Consider the following 20,900-nt stretch of genomic DNA (forward strand, 5'->3'; position numbering starts at 1 on the left):
CCGCTGCGGGCCGGCGCGTGCGCAGAGGCCTTGCTCGGGGGCCGCGCTCCCGGCCGTAGGGGAGGCTCCGGGGCCGAGGCCGCGCGTGTCGGTGGAACTTGGGGCGCTACTGTTTTATTCCCGTGACAAACTTAAGAACCAAGGTAAGGCCACGCCCCCCTGCGGGCTGCCTTTTTTTTTTAAATCTCCGACACCCAGTCCCCCTTGCAGACCGAGTCGGCGGGACTTCTGCGCGGCGAGCGTCACCTGCGGTCGTCTTCGGATCGATTGCATGTCACTGAGAGCTTGGGTGGGTCTGTCCCACCGTGTAGAGTCAGCCCCGCCAGCCCTGGCTCCCCCAGGTCTCTCCTTGAAGTGTCCTTGAAGGTGAGTCGGTCGGACAGCTGGAGGAGAGGTCGTCAGGGCCGAGGGGTCGATCACCAAGACGCGTCCTAACGACCCTAACTGGCACCTGTGAGACTGGAGGAGGCTAAGATTGCCCAAGAGGTCATAAAATCAATGAATCTCCTTCTTCTTTTTTTTTTTTTTAAGATTTTGTTTATTCGTGAGAGACCCAGAGAGAGAAGCAGGCTCCCTGCGTGGAGCCCGACGTGGGACCCGATCCGGGTCTCCAGGATCACGCCTGGACCGAAGGAAGATGCTAAACCGCTGAGCCACCCAGGGATCCCCAATGAATCTCCTTTTGATTGAGATCGTAGGGCCGGATTCTCAGAAGGATAAGCTGCTGTTATGTGGTCATGCTTCAGTTGGCCCAAATCTATTTTCCCATATATATTTGGTCTTTGTCCATGGTTTCTGGCTCACAGGCCCCAGAACCCTTGTGGCTTCGTGGATGATGAGTCAGGGGAGCATCTCCTGTTGTAATATCCAGTTTCCCCCAGGTGCAAAGGTGGAATGGGCGTTTTTGTTATTCAGGACAAGCCCCTTTCAACCACAACTGCCAATGAGGTGACTCTTAGAAGTTCCCCAGAGATCCTGGGGGCTCTGGTTGCCAGGAGAAATGACCAAAAATGGGAGGTTGGAACCTTTAGTGCCACCCTGATGGGTCTCCCTGGAGAGGAGAGAGAGGCTGGAGGGTAAACCGATGACCAGTGATTTAATTGGTCATGTCTAAGTAAGGAAGCTGCCTTACAAACCTGGGAGGAGAGTGCCTGACGGCTCAGCTGGTTAAGCATCTGCCTTCCGCTCAAGGCATGATCCCAGATTCTGATTTGGAGCCCCAAGTTGGGCTCCCTGCTCAGTGGGGAGTCCGCTGCTCCCTGTGCCTCTAGGTGCCCACCCCCACTCCCACGCTCACCCTATACCCACCACTCTCACTCATCACATGTACACTCTATCTCAAATAAATAAATAATTTTTAAAAAGATTTTATTTATGTATTCATGAGAGAGGCAGAGACACAGGTAGAAGGAAAAGCAGGCTCCATGAGGGGTGCCCGATGTGGGACTTGACCACCGGGCCCCGGGATCATGAGCTGGGAGGAAGGCAGATGCTCAACCACTGAGCCACCCAGGCTTCCCAATAAATAAAAATCTTAAAAAAAAAAAAAGGAGGGGGAGGTTGGAGAGCGTCCGGGTGGTGAGCCAGAGAGTTTGTATGTGCCACCATGCTGGGGCCCAGACAACACAAAGACAGAAGCTCTTTTGGAATCTTGCCCTTTGTATGGCTACATTTGGCTGTTGGTTTGTATCTTTCAGTATCCTTTGGATATCATCCAGTGAGTAAATGGAAGGTATTTTTAGCTAACAAACTGAAGAAAAGATAACGGGGAAATAATAATGGAGAGGAGAACCTATACATTTTTCAAAAAAACATTCATTACGTTTAAAATATTTCCCATTTAGACATTTACCCAAGTTTGCAACACTTTTTAAAATAGAGTGAATGGGGGCATCCCTGGTGGCTCAGCGGTTTAGTGCCGCCTTCGGCCCAGGGTGTGATCCTGGAGACCCGGGATCGAGTCCCACGTCGGGCTCCCTGCATGGAGCCTGCATCTCCCTCTGCCTGTGTCTCTGCTTCTCTCTCCTCTCTGTATATTCTCATGAATAAATAAAATAAAATAGAGTGAATGGTATGTGAGGACATGGACAATCTCCTAGATATAAATTCAAAGAAAAATTTACAGAATACACAGGATGCTCCCATTTCTTGATTACATATACACACTCATACAACAGACTCCTACCCTATATGCATAGGTTATTTGGAAGGTATGCACAAGAAGCTGCTCCAGGGAATGTCTAGGTTCCAGGGGTCTGACTAAAGCACACAAAGTCACCGCATAAACCTCGTCACTCATTAATTGTTCTCATGACATTCAAAAGACCATTTTAATTTTTTTTACGATTTATTTATTTGAGAGACAGAGAAAGAGGGTGGAGGGGTGGGAGGGAGAGGGAGACTCTGAAGCAGACTCCCTGCCAAGTGCAGAGCCAATGTGGGGCTCAATCTCACGATCCTGAGACCATGATCTGAGCCAAAACCAAGAGAAGGATGCTCAACCGACTGCACCACCTAGGCACCCCCCTTCTGTCTTATTTTTATTTTATTTTATTTATTCATGAGAGACACAGAGAGAAGCAGAGACACAGGCAGAGGGAGAACCAGCCCCCTCTCCACACCTTTTTGGAGTTTTCCAGGTCTGTTGTTTTTTGTTTTTTGTTTGTATTAGAGAGAGAGAGAGCACAAGAAGAGGGAGCAACAGAGGGAGAGGGAGAAGCAGGCCCCATTTCCCCCTAGCTGAGCAGGGAGCCTGACGTGGGGCTCCATCCCAGGACCCCAGGATCATGACCTGAGCTGAAGGCAGACACTTAACTGACTGAGCCACCCAGGTGCCTGTTATCCAGCTTTATTGAGAAATAACTCACATACGTCACTGTGTAAGTTTAAGGCAGACCACACGACGGATGGTTTGATTCGCATATATTAATCAGTCCTTTCTTAAGACAGACCTCAGAAAGAAATCCTTTCTACACAGTGGTCTATAAAGCCAGTCTGGCCCAGCTCCAAGCCGAAGCCAGCTGCCCCATCTACCTGGATTACCTGAGAGATCCAATGACCCTTGACCGCAGGCACAACTTTGTGGCTTCTGCTTCCCCCGTGCTGGAAAAACCGAGAAGACATTTCCCCCTGTTCCAAATGCCTCCACCACAGCCCTGACAGGGACTTAGGAACATCCAGTTTTGTCTCATGAATATCCTAAGCAGCTTCCCATCATGAGGAACAGAGGGATCACAGGAAGAGAAACTGTAAACAGAAAGAGTTAGGGGTCCCCAGACAAAGAGGAGGCCTAGCTTTTGTGACGTAAGACATTTTAGGCCTCCAGCCATTTTATGATCTATGCCTGACTTGCCCTAGCACACTTCTTGCAGAACTTCCTAGGAGGTGTTGGAATTACAGAGAAATGCAAAAACGTCCATAGTTAAGGATTTTGAGGGAACAAAGAAAATGCAAAACCCAACAGTGTCACAGGCCAGGAAATAGCCTACCCATATCAGACTCAATAAAGCAATGGTAAAACTTCCAGAGCAGTTTCAAAAGTAAAGGTTTACCTAACATATATTATTGAGTCATTTTTGCAGGATTTAAACCCCTCTGAGCACTCAAATGCCAGACTAGCTGGAGCAGAGAATTAATGACACTGACCCTTGCTGGCCCTTGTGACTTCAATCAACGAGGACCTGGACTCTGTCAATTTAGGATGACTTTTGCCCCAATTCTGTGCTGAACCCCCCTTTGTCCAGTCCCTTCATAAAGGACCTCTAGCTTAAAACTTCCCTAATTTTGTTGTTTGGGGAGACACTACTTTGGGAAACATCCCTGGTGTTCTCTTGTCAGTAAAACCCTTTCTTTTCCTGTCCTTTAGCTGGGTTGTGTCTTTTGTCTCAGTACCCACCAAGAGGCAAACCCAGTTTCCATTAACAAAACCCCTGTGTGAGAACATGGATTCTGGTCCTGTTCTGTGTGAAGGACCTTGAGCTATTGTGTCCCTAGCATAGGGTCTCCTCAGACCTCTAGGGCCACCCCCTGACGCCCACTGAGCAAGCTGCAGCTGGTCATAGGAGGAGGTTCAGAGGCTACAGGAAGCCTCGGAAAAAGTAGGTTGAAAATGCCGAGGGTCTAGAAATCTAAGTCTCAAAATTACTTGAATTAAGGGGAAAGGTAGAAAAGCAGAGGGGGGCGCATTACAGTCTGAACAAGGAGAACTTCAACATTTACTGGAAGAGGAACAGAATACCCTTTTCTAAGATTTATTTCTGATGGAAAAGAAGGATGTTGAAGAAAAACTAATTGAAAACAAAGACCATATTTCGGATTATATTTCCATCCTAAAAAAAAAAGCTATGTGAAATAGCAAAGAAGTGTGTACAGGCAAACTTAGATTTACTGATAGGTATTGAATATGCAGAACAGTTATAAAACCCAGGAGTCTTTTTTTTTTTTATCAATTAAAGAAAGAGTTATTATCTCTTTCACATTTTTGTCCTGCAAAAAATTATCAGCACATTAGGGTGGATTTGACTCTAGATCCTAAAACTGCCCACCCCAAATTTGTTACATCAGAAGACAAAACAAGTATAAAATATGGAAATATACAATCCCAAGACATTTTACATTTTACTCCACTGTCCTGAGTTTTGGAGGGATTGATGCTGGCAGACAGAAAGAGGCACTGGTAAATCTTCCATAGTTTTGTGCTGACTATTCACCCCAGAAATGCTTTATGCCACCAACACCAAAGGGTTACTGCATTTTCTGAATGAGTGGGGAGAGATTTCATTTTAGAATATGAGTAATAGATCTTATATTTACATCTTCACTGGCACTTTCACAGAAAAACTTTGGCTTTCTCTACTGGACCTACTTCAAACTCTTACTCTGTAAAATCACAGATGGGTTGTGAACTCCTTGGAACCCTGTATATTGTTATATTTTCTTTCTATAATATGAAGTGTCCTTAAGATAATGTATAATCTCTGTTAAGTTTTGGATAACATGATTTCAAGAGTTACAATGTTGTATGTTTTCAATAGAAAGAGAGTCCCTTTTTGTCCTATAACAATAATTTGTGATAATACAGAATTTGTATTGTTTCATGGAAATGATGTGGGAATCAATTAGAAATTGCAATTTGCAGTTCTAAAAGTAAAGACTTAAAATAAATAAATAAATAAATAAATAAATAAATAAATAAATAAATAAATAAATAAATGTAAAGACTTCAAATTGAGTGTGTTTTATTTACCGTTCCTGTTTTATCAACACCAGTAAACATATTTTATGACTTTACCTAATGCACTTAATGCTATATCTACCTGTGTCCTATAAATTCACCAGTTTTTAAAGTGTCTTAAAAGTCCATGTTTGACAATGGAAGAAATATACTTAGAAGTCTTCAGCCTTCTGTGTTGTTGCAGAAATGGGAATCAGAAGGAGTTGAATACTCGGAAGTGTTTGGACCATTATTTAAAAACTCATCTTTGGTATGCCTAGGTGGCTCAGTAAGTTAAGCATCTGCCTTTGGCTCAGGTCATGATCCCAAGGTTCTCGGACTGAGCCCCACATCGGGCTCCCTGCTCAGTGGGGCGCCAGCTTCTCCCTCTGCCCCCCTCCAAACCACACGTGTGCGCCACACACTCTCCCTCTCAAAAATAGATAAAATCTTCAAACAAACAAACAAAACTCGCCTTTTACAGAAGACCTTCAGAAAGAGATGACGAAGGTGTAGTTCATGGAATGGAAATTGCATCAGTAGTATGGTAGTGATGGCTGGGATCCTCTGAAAAAGGCTGACAAAATAATTCTCTTCACACAATTAACCAAGACAGAACTGAGCAGCTAAGCTTAATAACTAGGACTTTACAGACCTGAATGACTAATCTTCCCAACCAATTCATAGGTATCAGGCTTACACCCTAGCAAAATTTATAAAATTTGAGTAAAAGAAAAATTATAAAGCTGTTTTTCTCCTGAAACTTACTCTTTTTTAAATGGCATACATTTTAAAATTCAGTCTACTTGTCTTTTTTTTTTTTTAAGATTTTATTTATTCATGAAAGACAGAGGGAGAGGCAGAGGGAGAAGCAGGCTCCACATGGGCACTTGATGAGGGACTCGATCCCAGGACCCCGGGGTCACTCCCTGAGCCGAGGCAGACACTCAACCACCGGGCCACCCAGGCGTGCCCCTACTTGTCTCATATTTTATACACACACATTCAGTGATTAATGTATTACATTGTATTGCACCCTCATCATTTTAATCATATCTTAAATTATGGAATAGATGTGTGTATTGTTTTGCTATTCATAACTGTTGTTTTAGGAAAGCATAAGTTAAAACATGTTGTGAGAACTCTATTTTTTGAGAACTCATTTTATTAAATGCAGTTAAATTCTCTAGTAGTCATTATATTGATCATGTTTTTCTCCAGTTTTTGAGATTTAATTTAATTATGAGTTTAAGATATACAGCATAGTGTGACTTGGCTTACATATACTGTGAACTGATTACCACAGTAGGTTTAGTTAATAACTATTATCACATATAAATGTTAAGGAAAGGGTTAAGGTATAGGCAGGCAGGGAGAGGTAGGGGGGCCCTGAGTGGGCTCTGAAACTTCCTGGCAGGCAAAGGCACTGAGCCAGAGTGTACCAGACCACCTGGCCCCGGATGTTAGGAGGCATTTTTTCTTTGGCGGCCACAGTGTAATCACAGAAAATGACCAGACCTTGGAGAAGTACGTCATTAAGGGTGTTATCAACAGCCCTTGCTCCAACTAAGACGGCACAAGAATCCCAAGGCCACAAGCTACCTGGTCAAGTTTTCAATAAAAGACTGGCCTTAAAAACCTCAGTGGCAACCCATCGGGACCCCTCTCTGTGTAGAGAGCTTTGTCTTTCCTTTCTGTTCTCACCTTCACTTAATAAGCTTTCACCTCACCCTTTTGTGTCTGCGAGATTCATAATTCGACTCTGAGACAAGAACCCTGCAATCCTGCAACATAAACACACCAAAAAAGAATATGGGCAGCCAGGGCGGCGGTTTAGTGCCGCCTTCAGCCCAGGGCGTGATCCTGGGGTCCCAGGATCGACTCCCACATCGGGCTCCCGGCATGGAGCCTGCTTCTCCCTCTGCCTGTGTCTCTGTCTCTGATGAATAAATAAAATCTTAAAAAAAAAAAAAAAAAAAAAGAATAAAAAAAAAATATTTTTTTTCTTGTGATGAGAACTCATAGAATCAACTTTCTTAACTCTCAAGTACATCATACGGCAGGGTAACTATGGTCATCATGATGCCATTTCATCTCCAGGACTTATGTATCTTATAAGTCAGAGTTTGCGCCTTTTGACCACCTTCTTCCACCTTCCTCCACCTTCCTCCCCCACCCCCCAGCCTCTGCCTCTGGTAACCACAAATCTGATCTCTTTTTCTAAAAGTTTGGATTTTTTAAGATTTCATGTACAAATGAGATTATACAGTATTTGTCTTTGTGTCTGATTTATTTCAGACATAGTGTAATGCCCTCAAGTTTCATCCATGTTTTCACAAATGACAAGATTTCATTCTTTTTTTAATGACTGAATAATATTCCATTATAATGTGTGTATGTAAACCCAGGAAGGGACTGCCTGTCCTTTGGTTAGCTAAGCCCCAGAGAAAGCAAACAACTTGCCTGTGACTGTGGCTTTGATATGTAAACCAACCACTTCTGAGACCATTCCAGCATCAGCCCCCTTTTATCAGGGCTCTTGAAGTTCAGAACACTGTCCCCTAAAGCACCCCTATCAGAACCCACTAATCCTAAATTTGTTCAGCTGTCTCAACCATTCATTCCCTTGAAAACCCCAATAAAGGCTTATGCCCCTGCTTTTCTCTTGCCCCCTGACTAACCCTGGTAATTCCCACATGACTCTGCACGATGTGGCATGCCCTCTGTTCTTGGGAATCATAAATGAAAAACTATCTTTCCGACAAAAATCAGATGATATCAGCAGTACATATGATTAAAGATTCACTTCTAGAACATAGAAAAACTCCCTATTAGCCTATAGGAATTAGTCTATAAGAAAAAGAAAATCTATTCTGGACTGAAGATTTCTCCCCAAAATTCATATGTTGAGCCCTTACTTGGGATATGATGGTACTTGGGTGGTGGGGCCTTTGGAAGGTAATTAGGTTTAGATGAGGTCATGAGGGTGAAGCCCTCACAATGGGATTAGATTAGTCCTATAAGAGAGAAATCTCCCTTTCTTCAGGATCTTGCACCTGGAAAGGCCGTCTGCACAGAGTGAGGAAAGTGGCCATCCTCAAGCCAAGAAGAGGGCCCTCACTAAAACTGGAACATGTTAGCACCCTGATCTCAGATTCCTAGCCTCCAGAACTGTGAGAAACAAATGTTTAAGCCACCTGGTGTACAGTATTTTGTTACAGCAGCCAGAGCTGAGACAAAACCTGATAGAAAAAACTGGGTATATTATAGAAGCTACCTCACAGTAGAGAATTCATAAATGGCCCATAAATATATAAAAAGATGATGAAGTTTATCAGTAATCAGGAGATTTGTAATTTAAAATTGTAGTGTGACACCATTACACACCGTTCAGCTAAGCAGTATTCAAAAGAGTGACAATTCCTGTATTGAGCACCAAGGGCTGCCAAACAAAATACCATACAGTGAGCCACTTAAACAACAGACATTTATTTTCTCACAGTTCTGGAGGCTGGAAGTCCCAGTCAAGGTGTTGCTGGTTTGGTTCCTTCCGAGGCTTCTCTCTTTGGCTTGCAGATGGCCTGCTTTTCACTCTGTCTTCACGTGGCTTCTTCTCTATAGGCCTGTGTCCACAATGTCTCTTCCTGTTCTTGTAAGAACACATCATTTTGGACTTTGCATAAGTGACCCGTTGCAAGCTCATTTCTTTTATTTATTAATTTATCTATTTATTTATCTATTTGTTTGTTTGTTTAAGACACAGAAAGAGACATAGGCAGAGGGAGAAGCAGAGTTCCTGCAGGGAGCCAGATGAGGGCCTCGATTCCAGGACCCCAGGATCATGACCTGAGCCAAAGGCAAGTTTCTTCTTCTTTTTTTTTTTTTTAAGATGTTATTTATTCATGAGAGACACACGCCGGGGTGGGGGGGGGGGGGGGCGCAGAGACACAGGCAGAGGGAGAAGCAGGTTCCATGGGGGCGGGGGGGGGGACCTGGGACTCCAGGATTACGCCTTGGGCCAAAGGCAGGCGCGCTAAACTGCTGAGCCACCTGGGGATCCCCTGCAAGCTCATTTCTTAATTCTGTATATTGAAGATAATAATCACTGCATCCGGAGCTGGCTAGAGAGCTTCAGTTAGATACTTAAACACCTGTAACAGTGCATCTAACATGGTTACTAATTCAGTAAAGTATGACTATGTCACCAAGTCCAAGCTCAATTCTGCTCACACTGCATGGCAGGCCAGTAAGCAGAGAGGCAAGATGCCGGGGCAAGGAAAGTGCCTTTATTTGAAAACCCAGCAAATCCAGGAGCTAGTGGACTACTGTCCCAAAGAACCATCTCCTCCACTCCTCCCCCCTCGCCGCCCGCACTCCCCCTACCCCCCAATGAAAGGGGAGGGAATGGGAATCAAAAGATGACTGACTTTGCAGATTTCTGAGGAAAGTGTGCAAATTCTTTGTCTGTGTTCACTTGATGTTCTGCAGGAATCTGGTCACATCATTTCTGTAAATCTGAAACACAGAGTCATTTCTTGATACACTTCCTTATCTCCTCAGGTGAGGTGGATTTCAAGGGAAAAGCAGAGTTTGCAAATCCTAGCTGTAACATGCCCACGTGCAGGGCCAAGCAGAAGGTAAGTGACGGGTCACAGCAGCAGGGAAATAGAAGCAATGTGGAGTCAGACATGCTAAGTTTCTCCCTGTTACAACTCCCCAGTGTCAGTGTTCCATAATCTTGTGGGACCAGGGCAAGGGGGGGAACATCATCTCTCATCTGACTAGTTCCTGATGGAAAGGGTCAAAGGGGGAGACGCCTGGGGGGCTCAGCAGTTGAGCCTTTGGCTCAGGGAGTGACCCCGGGGTCCTGGGATCAAGTTCTGCATCAGGCTCTGCGCAGGGAGCCTGCATCTCCCTCTGCCTGTGTCTCTGCTTCCCTCTCTGTGTCTCTCATGAATAAATAAATAAAATCTTAAAAAAAAAAAAAAGGGAAAGGGTCAAAGGGGGCAACTGTGGACTAGAACAATTAATTTGACTAGACTTAGAAAGCATTCTTCTTAAGTGCCTCTTTTTGCCATTAGGGTCTTAGAAGTAACCATAGGTGGTTAATGCAGTTTTGCACTAGTTCTGGAAATTCTTAGTTTAGTTCCATGATCTTAAAGATATTAGAATCCTGTATTTGTCAAAACTTTTCATGGGCCACCTGGGTGGCCCAGTAGGTTGAGTGTCTGCCTTCGGCTCGGCTCAGGTCATCATCTCAGTTCCTGGGATCAAACCCTGCATCAGGCTCCCTGATCAGCGAAGAGTCCACTTTTCCCTCTCCCCGGCCTGCCTCTCTGCCTCCTTGTGCTCTGTCTCTGTGTCAAATAAATAAATAAAATCTTAGGAAAAAAAAAAGGTTATTTTCATGAATCTTCTTGAAGCTGAAACACATTAGTAAGAGTATCAGCATGAAATAATAACTGTAAATGGCAAAAGCCTCAAAAATGGCCATGGTTAAAAATCTGATGGGAGTTCATTATACTGTAGTTGATAAAGAAATTTCATTATTTTTGTGACACACAACATTTTAATAATTAGGATTATATGTGATGACCTTATACCAGGACATATTAAAACTAGGAATTTTATATAAATTTTGGAATAGTCACAGTATTTACCCACACAGTATAAACTAAGATTTATCATCATTTCTTTGATATCGCTTCCCATATAACTTAACATACAAAATAAATAGGCCTAATTAGTCAAAAAGACTTTGTTTAGAATTCCAATTTCTGGTAAGTTTGTTAAAAATATCAGAAAGTTAAAACAATCAGAAAGTTTAAAACAGGGCAGCCCTGGTGGCTCAGTGGTGTAGTGCCACCTTCAGCCCAGGGCATGATCCTGGAGACCCAGGATCGAGTCCCACGTCAGGCTCCTTGCATGGAGCCTGCTTCTCCCTCTGCCTGTGTCTCTGCCTCTCTCTCACTCTCTCTCTCATAGATAAATAAATAGAATCTTAAAAAAGAAGAAAGAAAGAAAGAAAGAAAGAAAGAAAGAAAGAAAGAAAGAAAGAAAGATTAAAACACATGCCTAAATAAGATTACAGATTATTTTAAAATTTACTGTTTAGGGATCCCTGGGTGGCGCAGCGGTTTGGCGCCTGCCTTTGGCTCAGGGCACGATCCTGGAGACCCGGGATCGAATCCCACGTCGGGCTCCCGGTGCATGGAGCCTGCTTCTCCCTCTGCCTGTGTCTCTGCCTCTCTCTCTTTCTCTCTCTGTGACTATCATATATAAATAAAAATTTAAAAAAAAATAAATAAAATAAAATAAAATAAAATAAAATAAAATAAAATTTACTGTTTAATTATCTGTTTAGCCAAGGTGGCAATAAGAGATTCTACAGAAGGTTCTCTAGTCATTAGCAAAACTTAGGTCCTTTAATATTGAGAAGATTCAGTTTTCTTAAGTAATCAAAGACCTGATGAAAACAAAACATAGAAACTTTGTTTTGGGGGGCAGATTTAAAAAAAAAAAAACCCTTTGTTCATATTTCTTATAAAAGCAGACCAACAGTCCAAGAAAAACTTTGTCATTTTAACAGAGAGAAGAAACAAATTCTAATCTCTTACAAGCGTACTTTTTTTTTTTTTTTTTTTTTGGAAAGAGGGAGAGAGAGAATCCTAAGCAGCCTCTCCACACCCAGCGTGAACCCGTGAGCCCAAAGTGGGGCCTAATCTCACAACCCTGAGATCATGACAGAGTGAAAATCAAGAGTCAGATGCTTAACTGACTGAGCCACCCAGGTGCCCCACAGGTTTCTTTTTCATTTAGATTTTGTCCTAAGCTTTCTCTCTCTAAACAATCAGTCTCATTTTAGGACGTAATTACTCCCCCCACCCACAAAAATGTATTCTCATTCTTACTGCTTTCTTACAAGCTTCCTACTTTGTCTACATAGAGTTGCTTCCCTTAGCATCTCTAGCAGTGTAAGTTACATTTAGTAGAATTTTAACTTTTAAAACACTAGTCTCCAATGAAAACTTAAGTAGTAACCAATTGTGAACCATTACACCAGAATTCTAAGGAATTCTGGTAAATTTAGAATTGGCAAATATATGGATATATTTCACAATTTCTAGAAACGTGTGTTTTCATGGTATAACTTTCAATAAAGTCTGGGCTGAACGTACCAAAAGCCACAGCACCCAACCAACCCAATGCAAAATGAGCCGGTTCACAAAGAAACGGGGGCCAGCTTCTAACCATCCCCGTCCCAGGGGCGCCCTGGACAAGTACAAAGTGGCTTCTCCTCTCGGAAAAGCCCGAACGGAGCCGGAGGGGTTCCCGGTCGTGCAGGCGGGAATGACGGGCCCTGCTTTGGGGCCCGTGGCCTCACAGGTTGGTGGAAGCTCGGCTGCGGGCACCGGGTGCCGCCCTTGCTACGGCCCTCCCGGGAGGGGCCCCGAGGCCGCCGCCCGCCGAGCCTCCCTGACCTCCCGGTCCACGGCCGCTCCCCAGGGGCCGGACGCCAGGCCGGGCCAGGCGCGCCAGTGTTTGCGGAGCAGTCCCCGGCTCGTGCCCGCGCCCGTCTGCGCCCGAGCAGGCGCCGCTCCAGGGGGCGCTCGTGGCCGCAGCGTTGCCCTCCGAGCCTCTCCCTTCACGATGTCGACAGTTTAGAATGAAGTGTGTGGGGCTCCCGGGTTGGCTCCGTCGGAAAAGCAGGCAACTTTCTTCCTCTGATAAAAGATTTTATTTATTTATCCACAAAAGGCACAGAGCGAGGCGGAGACACAGGCAGAGCGAGAAGCAGGCTCCATGCACCGGGAGCCCGACGTGGGATTCGATCCCGGGTCTCCAGGATCGCGCCCTGGGCCAAAGGCAGGCGCCAAACTGCTGTGCCACCCAGGGATCCCTGAAGAGCTGTTATTGCCACTTAGGATGATTAGTAGTAGGGGTTTCATTAAGTAGATATCCACCTTGCCAAATTTAATTATATTTTTATCCTGTATTTTTAAATTGTAAATAAATTATATCAATAAGTTGTAGATGGTTGATATGTCTTTTAAGTCGGCTATAATCCTTTAGGTTTCCCTAGAAGATAGAGACTGAAGGGATCTGGACTTTGGGATGGAGAGAGTAAGGGTTGTGACTCAAGGAAGAGAGAAGCTGGCTTGGCTAGCAGGGCAGTAGCACCCTGAACATAATGGTTAGCCTTTTTTTTTTTTTTTTCCAATAGTTAGTCTTTTAAAAAATGTTTTTATTTTTTAAGTTTGAGAAGTCTTTTTTTTTTTTTTTTTTTTTTTTTATTTACTCATGAGAGAGAGGCAGAGATGCAGGCAGAGGGAGAAGCAGGCTCCCTGCAGGGAGCCCGATGTGGGACTCGATCCTGGGCCTCCAGGATCACGCTGTGGGCTGCAGGCAGTGCTAAACTGCTGCTCCACCAGAGCTGCCCTAAAAAATGTTTTTATGTAGAACATATTAAGCTTATAAAATAGAAAAATAGGGGATCCCTGGGTGGCGCAGCAGTTTGGCGCCTGCCTTTGGCCCAGGGCGCGATCCTGGAGACCCGGGATCCAATCCCACATCGGGCTCCCGATGCATGGAGCCTGCTTCTCCCTCTGCCTGTGTTTCTGCCTCTGCCTCTCTCTCTCTCTCTCTCTCTCTCTCTCTCTGTAACTATCATAAATAAATAAATTTAAAAAAAATACAATAGCAAAATAGTATAATAAACCCAGTGTATTCGTTTTCTGGGGCTGCCACAACCAAATACCACCCACCAGCTAACTTAAACCAAAATGAGTTTTGTCACCATTCTGGAGGCTGGAAGTTGAAGATCAAAGTGTCAGCATGTTTCATGTCTAAGGCCTCCTTGCTTTTCGGATGACCTCCTACTCACATGGCCTCTCCTGTAGGCCTGTGCGTACCTGGATCTCTTCCACCTGGAGGAGGAGTCCTATTGCATCAGGCCTCACCTGAACAGCCCCAGGTTAACTTATTCATCCCTTTATAGACCTTACAAGATAGTCATAGGGGTGCCTAGCTGACTAAGAGCAACGTGTGACTCTTGATCTCAAGGGGAGTCATTAGTTCAAGCTCCACATTGGTTCTAGAGATTACTTAAAAATAAATAAATAAGCTGTTTTAGAAAGATTATGTAATTTTTTTAAAGATAGGGTCACAGTCTGAGCTTTTGGGAGTTGGGACTTAAACATGAATTTTGGGGGGGGACACAATTCAGCCAAAAACATCTCATGTATGTATCCAGTAAATTATGCCCCCATTCTTCCTACCCCTCACTCTTGTGAAGCAAATCCTAGATATCATAGGGTTTATATGTAAATTTTATCCTATGTGTCTTCCAACTAGTCTTTTCATTAACAAAATCCTACCCTTTTTTAAAAATCATCAGATATCCACTAACCCATATAACTACAATTACCATTTTTAAATGTATTTGAATATAGTAAGTAAACCAAAATAATGTCAATGATTTATATGCTTTTTTATCTTTTTATTTTTTTTATTTTTTAAATTTTTATTTATGATAGTCACAGAGAGAGAGAGAGAGGCAGAGACATAGGCAGAGGGAGAAGCAGGCTCCATGCACCGGGAGCCTGACGTGGGATTCGATCCCGGGTCTCCAGGATCGCGCCCTGGGCCAAAGGCAGGCGCCAAACCACTGCGCCACCCAGGGATCCCCTCTTTTATCTTTTTAATATGTCAGAATCACAATAAGTATAGTCAAAGATAAATCCTGAGCCACACTGGAAACCATCCTGTGCGTTCCATTTTCTTCCCATTTTCTTAAGAGAAAGTGCTTGTAATAAAGAGTCTAACTAAATTTTTGATGTTTGAAGCTGATGTCTTTTTTTTAATATTTATTTATTTAAAAAATATTTATTTATTTAGAAAGAGAAAGTGAGAGGGGGGAGGGGCAGAGGGCAAGAGAATATCCCCAAGTCAACTCCCCGATGAGCACAGAGCCCTATGGGGGGCTACATTCCATGACCCTGGGATCATGATCTAAACCGGAACTGAGCCCTGCAGGTGCCCCTGAAGCTGATGTCTTTTAACCCTCACCCCTCTGGCTTCACCCTGTGCCCCACACCTGCATAAGCTATCAGGACAGACTAGGTGTTCCTTCTCTGGACTCGGTGGGGTGGTTCTAATCAAGCAAGACCCTGCTGCAGAGGAACTGTTAGCCTCAGTGACCCCGTAAACCACCAAGAGACCCCCAGCTGGTTGTCTTTCTCCCTCCTTTCGGGCCCTTTTTGGATTGGTAGCCATCCGGCTGTCCACCTAAGGCCTCTTAGTGAGCAATAAACTATCTGATACTCTCTCACTGTGTTTGTGGTGTAGGAACCATGGCAAGCCAACCTCCCAAATGCCAAATGACATGTGGATTATCTCAAAGCTGCTTAAAAATACAGCCTATGCAAAAAGGACACTCGGACTTTCCTGTTCCCCTGAAAATAAGGAATTAATCTCCTGTGGGAGATACTGTCCCTGTACCGGGAGCTAGACATCCTTATCACCAGAGATGGGAAATTAGAACCAAGAAAGCTGTAAAAGTAACCCTTGTTACTTTTCACTAATTTTACTACCTTAGCCTCAATTCTGTTTAGCATTCCTTACCTAATTGAAACTCCCAAACATAAGTTTTCTTTGTCCTGTCAACTCCTCACAAATTTATTGTTTCTTTGTCTAAAGGTTAAAAAGTGCCTGCTTTGATCATTTCTTTGGGTTTTTATTTTAATGTTGGGCCTCTGTGCACAAGTAATGAGACTTTGGGGTCCCCCCCCCCCCCCGTTCATCTGTCTTGTGTAAGATTAATTCTTAGTCCAGCTGGAAGACCTTGAGGGTAGAGAATAATTTTTCCTCCCCGGTAGTTCCGTCAGCAGTCCTGATAACAAAGGCAAATCTTGAGGGATGAGGTGAGGTTCTCCCTATGTGCTGTGACTGTACAGTATTTAGAATTTTATCTAATCCCAGGTAAATTCTTGGGAGACTCTGATCCCAGGAAGCATGGTATATTTGTTTCTGTTTTCCAACTACTGTAAAACATCCCTTTATTATTTTTTTTAATTTTTATTTATTTATGATAGTCACACACACAGAGAGAGAGAGAGAGAGAGAGGCAGAGACATAGGCAGAGGGAGAAGCAGGCTCCATGCACCGGGAGCCCGATGTGGGATTCGATTCTGGGTCTCCAGGATCGCGCCCTGGGCCAAAGGCAGGCGCTAAACCGCTGCGCCACCCAGGGATCCCAAGACATCCCTTTAAAATATATATCTATATCTATATCTATCTCTATCTATCTACCTATCTATCTATATTTGTGATTCCTCATTTCTCCGGGGAAAGGTATGGGAACGTATTATAATTGTTTTTGCATCTCTGATATTTACAAATAAAAATCTTACACTACTGGTTCTTCCATTAAAAAAAAAAAATCTACCCGAGATATATCTCATTTATTTTTACATTGAGGAGGCAGTGAATATTTTTAAATGATAGAAAATAGATCTACATACACAAATACCAAAAATATTTCTAGATATGCTCAAGTGTAAAAAAAAAAAGCAAAGCACATTTGTATTGTAATATAAATGAAAAAAAAATCCTATGCTAATATATTCGTATATTAATAGTATGTCCCCAGAAAGATACAGAAAAAAACTTAGGAGTCAGTGCATGGTGTTGTGCCCAAGATTGTGAATCCGAGAAACCACCAAGGAACCGACACCGATGCAAGCGCACGAGGGTTTATTACCAGCTCGAGCTTGGGTCCAAGTGTACCCGACACAGCGGGGCAGAGACTTGGACCCCGAAGTGGGTTACAGCTGGGTTTTTTATAGGCTGGTCTAGGGGACCTCCAGAAGGGGTGGAGGAATTTCTCAGGTTCTGTTAACATTCTGATATGGGGCTTTCAAGGGCATTGAGCTCTGTTCCCATTCTAATATGGGCCTTTCTACCATGGGGGTGGGCTCTGTTGTCTTTCTGATATGGGATTCCCTGCGAGGACATTGAGGACATTCTGCAGTTTTTCCCGTAAAGCTCAGCTCTTATTCACAGGGGCCTAAGATGGCTGTACTTGTGCTAATGCTAAACTTGAGGTGGGTGGCCTTGATTTTTCTCGGGCCTCTGAGCGTGTGGGCCTGATGACCCGCGCCGAGCAGCCTTCCTTGCCTGGGCCGCCGACCGCTGAGGCAGGCCGTGCAGCGCGTGGTGTCTGCTCCTCGGGTCTCTGGGCCGTGGCTTCTCTGGGGGTGGGGACTCCAGAGGGCATCCCTGCACTCGGGTTTGGTGTGTGCCTCACGACGTGCAGTGAGCTCATAAAGTCATAACTGGGTGCTAGCTAGGATTTAGGAGATCCGGAGGCCAGGGCACAGGGAGAGCAACGGGTGGAACCCGTCGGGTTGCCTGGGGGGCCCGGCTCAAAGGGCTGCTGCTGGGCCCACTGGAAATTCTGGATCTGCTTCCGTCCCCAGGAACATCCTGGAACACCGTGCCCTGTGCCCCAGCAGGAGCTCCTGCGGCCTGGGAGCTTGGGGACAAGGAACTAAGAGCGTCAAGGAAAGAAAGCTGGCAACCACCCACTTCTGAGTAGCCTTAGACTGGAAAGGTGCATCCTGAGGCCAGGCAGCAAGATCAAGTTCTTGAGAGATCAAAAAGACACCTGGGGCACCTGGGTGGCTGTCACCTAAGCGGCTGCCTGGGGCACAGGTCATGATCGCAGAGCCCTGGGGTCCAGCCCCGCGTCAGGCCCCCCTCAGCCGGCAGCCTGCTTCTCCTTCTCCTCCCTGCTCCTGCTCTCTCTTGCCATCTCTGTCACTCTCTCCCTTTCTCTCTCTCAAATAAATAAAACAAAATCTTAAGAAAAAAAAGTCCAGGGATCCCTGGGTGGCGCAGCGGTTTGGCGCCTGCCTTTGGCCCAGGGCGCGATCCTGGAGACCCGGGATCGAATCCCACATCGGGCTCCCGGTGCATGGAGCCTGCTTCTCCCTCTGCCTATGTCTCTGCCTCTCTCTCTCTCACTGTGTGACTATCATAAATAAATAAATAAAATTAAAAAAAAAAAAAAAAAAAAAAGAAAAAAAAGTCCAGACAAACGATTTCAATGTTGGACACCAGACTACTGAAAACATTTGAAAATAGTCTCAGGGCAGTGGAAGAGGTAGTGACAAATGGCTTCTCATTGAGAAAGGAGGAGACCCCCCCCCCCAAAAAAAAATTGGGTATCTTGGTCCAGAAGATATATTTGAGATGGGAATAATAAGTTTTTTGAAGACAGTGTCACGAATAGTAAATCCAGGTTTCTGCATTTCAAGATAAAACCATGGCATTTAGTTTCTCCAGCATATCGTAGATGAAAGATTTTATCACTTTCCAAGCGCCATGTGTTCTTTCCAAGCGCCAGGCAGGGCTTTAGGCACCGGCTTATATTGACTCACTTAATTGTCACTGCATTAATAGCATAGCCGCCCTACCGCCAGCCCTGAATTCCACCAGCTTGTGCGGGGTCGATCCAACTCCCAACCGTCTGCTTAAAGAGCTTAGGTCTTTTTCCACCAAGTTACTTGGCTTCTTGATTTTGCCTCCCTTAGGAGTGACCCAGAGACAGCGCCTGTGCTTGTGAGAGGCTGTGAGTAGGTCGGTGTATTGATACCATTTTGGGAAGGAACGAGAATAGATTCACGTTTGATGCGTTCGTTTATTTTTCTGCTTAAGGGATAGGAAAACAAGACCCTTTGGCAATTGAGTAGTGTCCGAATATTTAAAAGGACCACGTGCCTTTCCCTTTTCCCTTGTCAACATCCTTTTGGGATGTCATGTACTCTAATGGCTTTATTTTGCATGAGATTCCTACTCATTACCTCTAGCTGAGACCTGTCCCACAAATGTCAGGATTTCCGACTGCATAAGGAACCCCTCTGCTTACATTTCTCAATGAAATCCAATGTAATAGCCCAATGTGACCAATATTTAACTTCAATTTCTCCCCAAACCTGCTCTTCCGTAGTGTTCCCTACCTGGGATGGTAGCTCAAATCACCCAAATGTCCATATCATGAACTCGGAGGCTCCTTGTACCCCCTCACTCTCCACAGGCAACCAGTCATGGTGCGTGTATATCCACTTTGTAATCCACTGACGTCCGTCAGGTCAGGTCTACAGCATTTTCCATGTGCACTACCAACACAACTAGCCTCCCTCTGGCCTTCCAACACCCTCGTTTCACCACACCCTTAGGACAAATGCCAACAGAAATGTTAAGGAGACAATATCCTAGGTTTGGGATAGAAATCCTCTGATCTTTGCTTGCGTCCTCGGACACCAACCTTCACAACATTCACACCAACGGGAAGCCACAGTTGTTTGTGAGGTATTCATGTTCACCATTGGAGACACACATATGGCTTTTCTTAGTCCAGTTTCCTTTGGGGCGTCTTTGGTATTCTTCCTCTTCCAGTGCTTGCATTTTCTTCATCCTGGGATCGGGGAACTTAACAAATAAACAAATTTAACAAAGCTCTTTTTTTTTTTTGATTTTTAATTAAAAACATATTGTAAGTAATCTCTATACTCAGTGCGGGGCTTGAACTCACAACTCTGAGATCAAGAGTCACATGTTCTACTGACTGAACCAGTCAGGTGCCCCCACAAAACTCTTCTTTCTCTAGGAGGCATCCTCCCTATAAATGAACCCACATATCTGATGGTCCCCCGAGAGATCCGTGTGCGTGGTATGTTCTACATGTGCTTGAAACTACTTCAAACACTCTGACATTTACTTCCTTCATTCTAACAATGAAAACGAATATGCCCTACCTGAAATGCGATCAGACAAAAAGGGAGAGATTCATGGCCAGGTCAACTCTCTTCAGTTGGCTTCAGAAGAGCTAGGAAATTAAATGTGTGAAGTGATTTGGGTGCTGGAGAGAGAGGGTATGGCAAGAACAGTCGTGCGTTGAGCACCTCCTGTGTGCCAAGGTCATCATCACACGGCTAGTAAGTGTTCTAATAGTGTATCAGGAGGGCATTTTCTGGGCAGCCCTGGTGGCCCAGCAGTTTGGCGCTGCCTTCAGCCCGGGGTGTGATCCTGGAGACCCAGAATCGAGTCCCACATCAGGCTCCCTGCACGGAGCCTGCTTCTCCCTCTGCCTGTGTCTCTGCCTCTTTCTCTCTCTCTCTGTTTCTCTCATGAATAAATAAAAATAAAATCTTAAAAAAAAGGAGTGTATTTTCTCTTATTTTTTTACATTGTTTATGAGGGATTCATAAAATGGCATAAAGTACTATAAGATAACTTAAGATCCAGTTGTTGAAACTGGCTCCAGGAATTCTGGTGGAGTTTTTAATGTTATCACTTAAAAATCAGAAATTGAGCTCTGTCTTATATAAAAGAATGTTAATAATGCTTAACATACAAAGATGTTATGAGGATTACATAGAAATTTTAAAAACTCTTAGACTACAGAATTATTTTTCTTACCAATCTTTTTTTCTCCTTTTCGGAGATGTGTTTGTATATATTTATCAGTGTCAAATTAAAGTAGGTTTATTGATAATTAGGAACCCGGTTCTGATAAAGGTCAATTTTGCCTATCTAGAGAATATGTCCTATGGGTCAAGCACAGATTGTAACCTCAGCTGTAGTCTCTGCACATCTATAAGCACTGGGACAGGAGTAAGTAGAG

General features: G+C 44.2%; 1 long non-coding RNA gene across 2 annotated transcripts; it reads left to right on the forward strand.

The window, feature by feature from the left end:
• Nucleotides 1–19: 19 nt before the first annotated feature.
• LOC140603182 (uncharacterized) lies at nt 20–18,073 on the forward strand. 2 transcript variants are annotated; one of them, XR_012006239.1, is made up of 5 exons: nt 22–143; nt 211–366; nt 8,970–9,069; nt 9,773–9,849; nt 17,692–18,073. It is a non-coding gene; the product is annotated as an uncharacterized lncRNA (long non-coding RNA). The 2 variants fall into 2 exon arrangements; XR_012006238.1 differs by lacking the exon at nt 211–366 and having other exon boundaries at nt 20–143; nt 17,692–18,071.
• Nucleotides 18,074–20,900: the final 2,827 nt, after the last annotated feature.

This window comes from Canis lupus, chromosome 13, assembly GCF_048164855.1.
Source record: "Canis lupus baileyi chromosome 13, mCanLup2.hap1, whole genome shotgun sequence".
Lineage (NCBI taxonomy): Eukaryota > Metazoa > Chordata > Mammalia > Carnivora > Canidae > Canis > Canis lupus.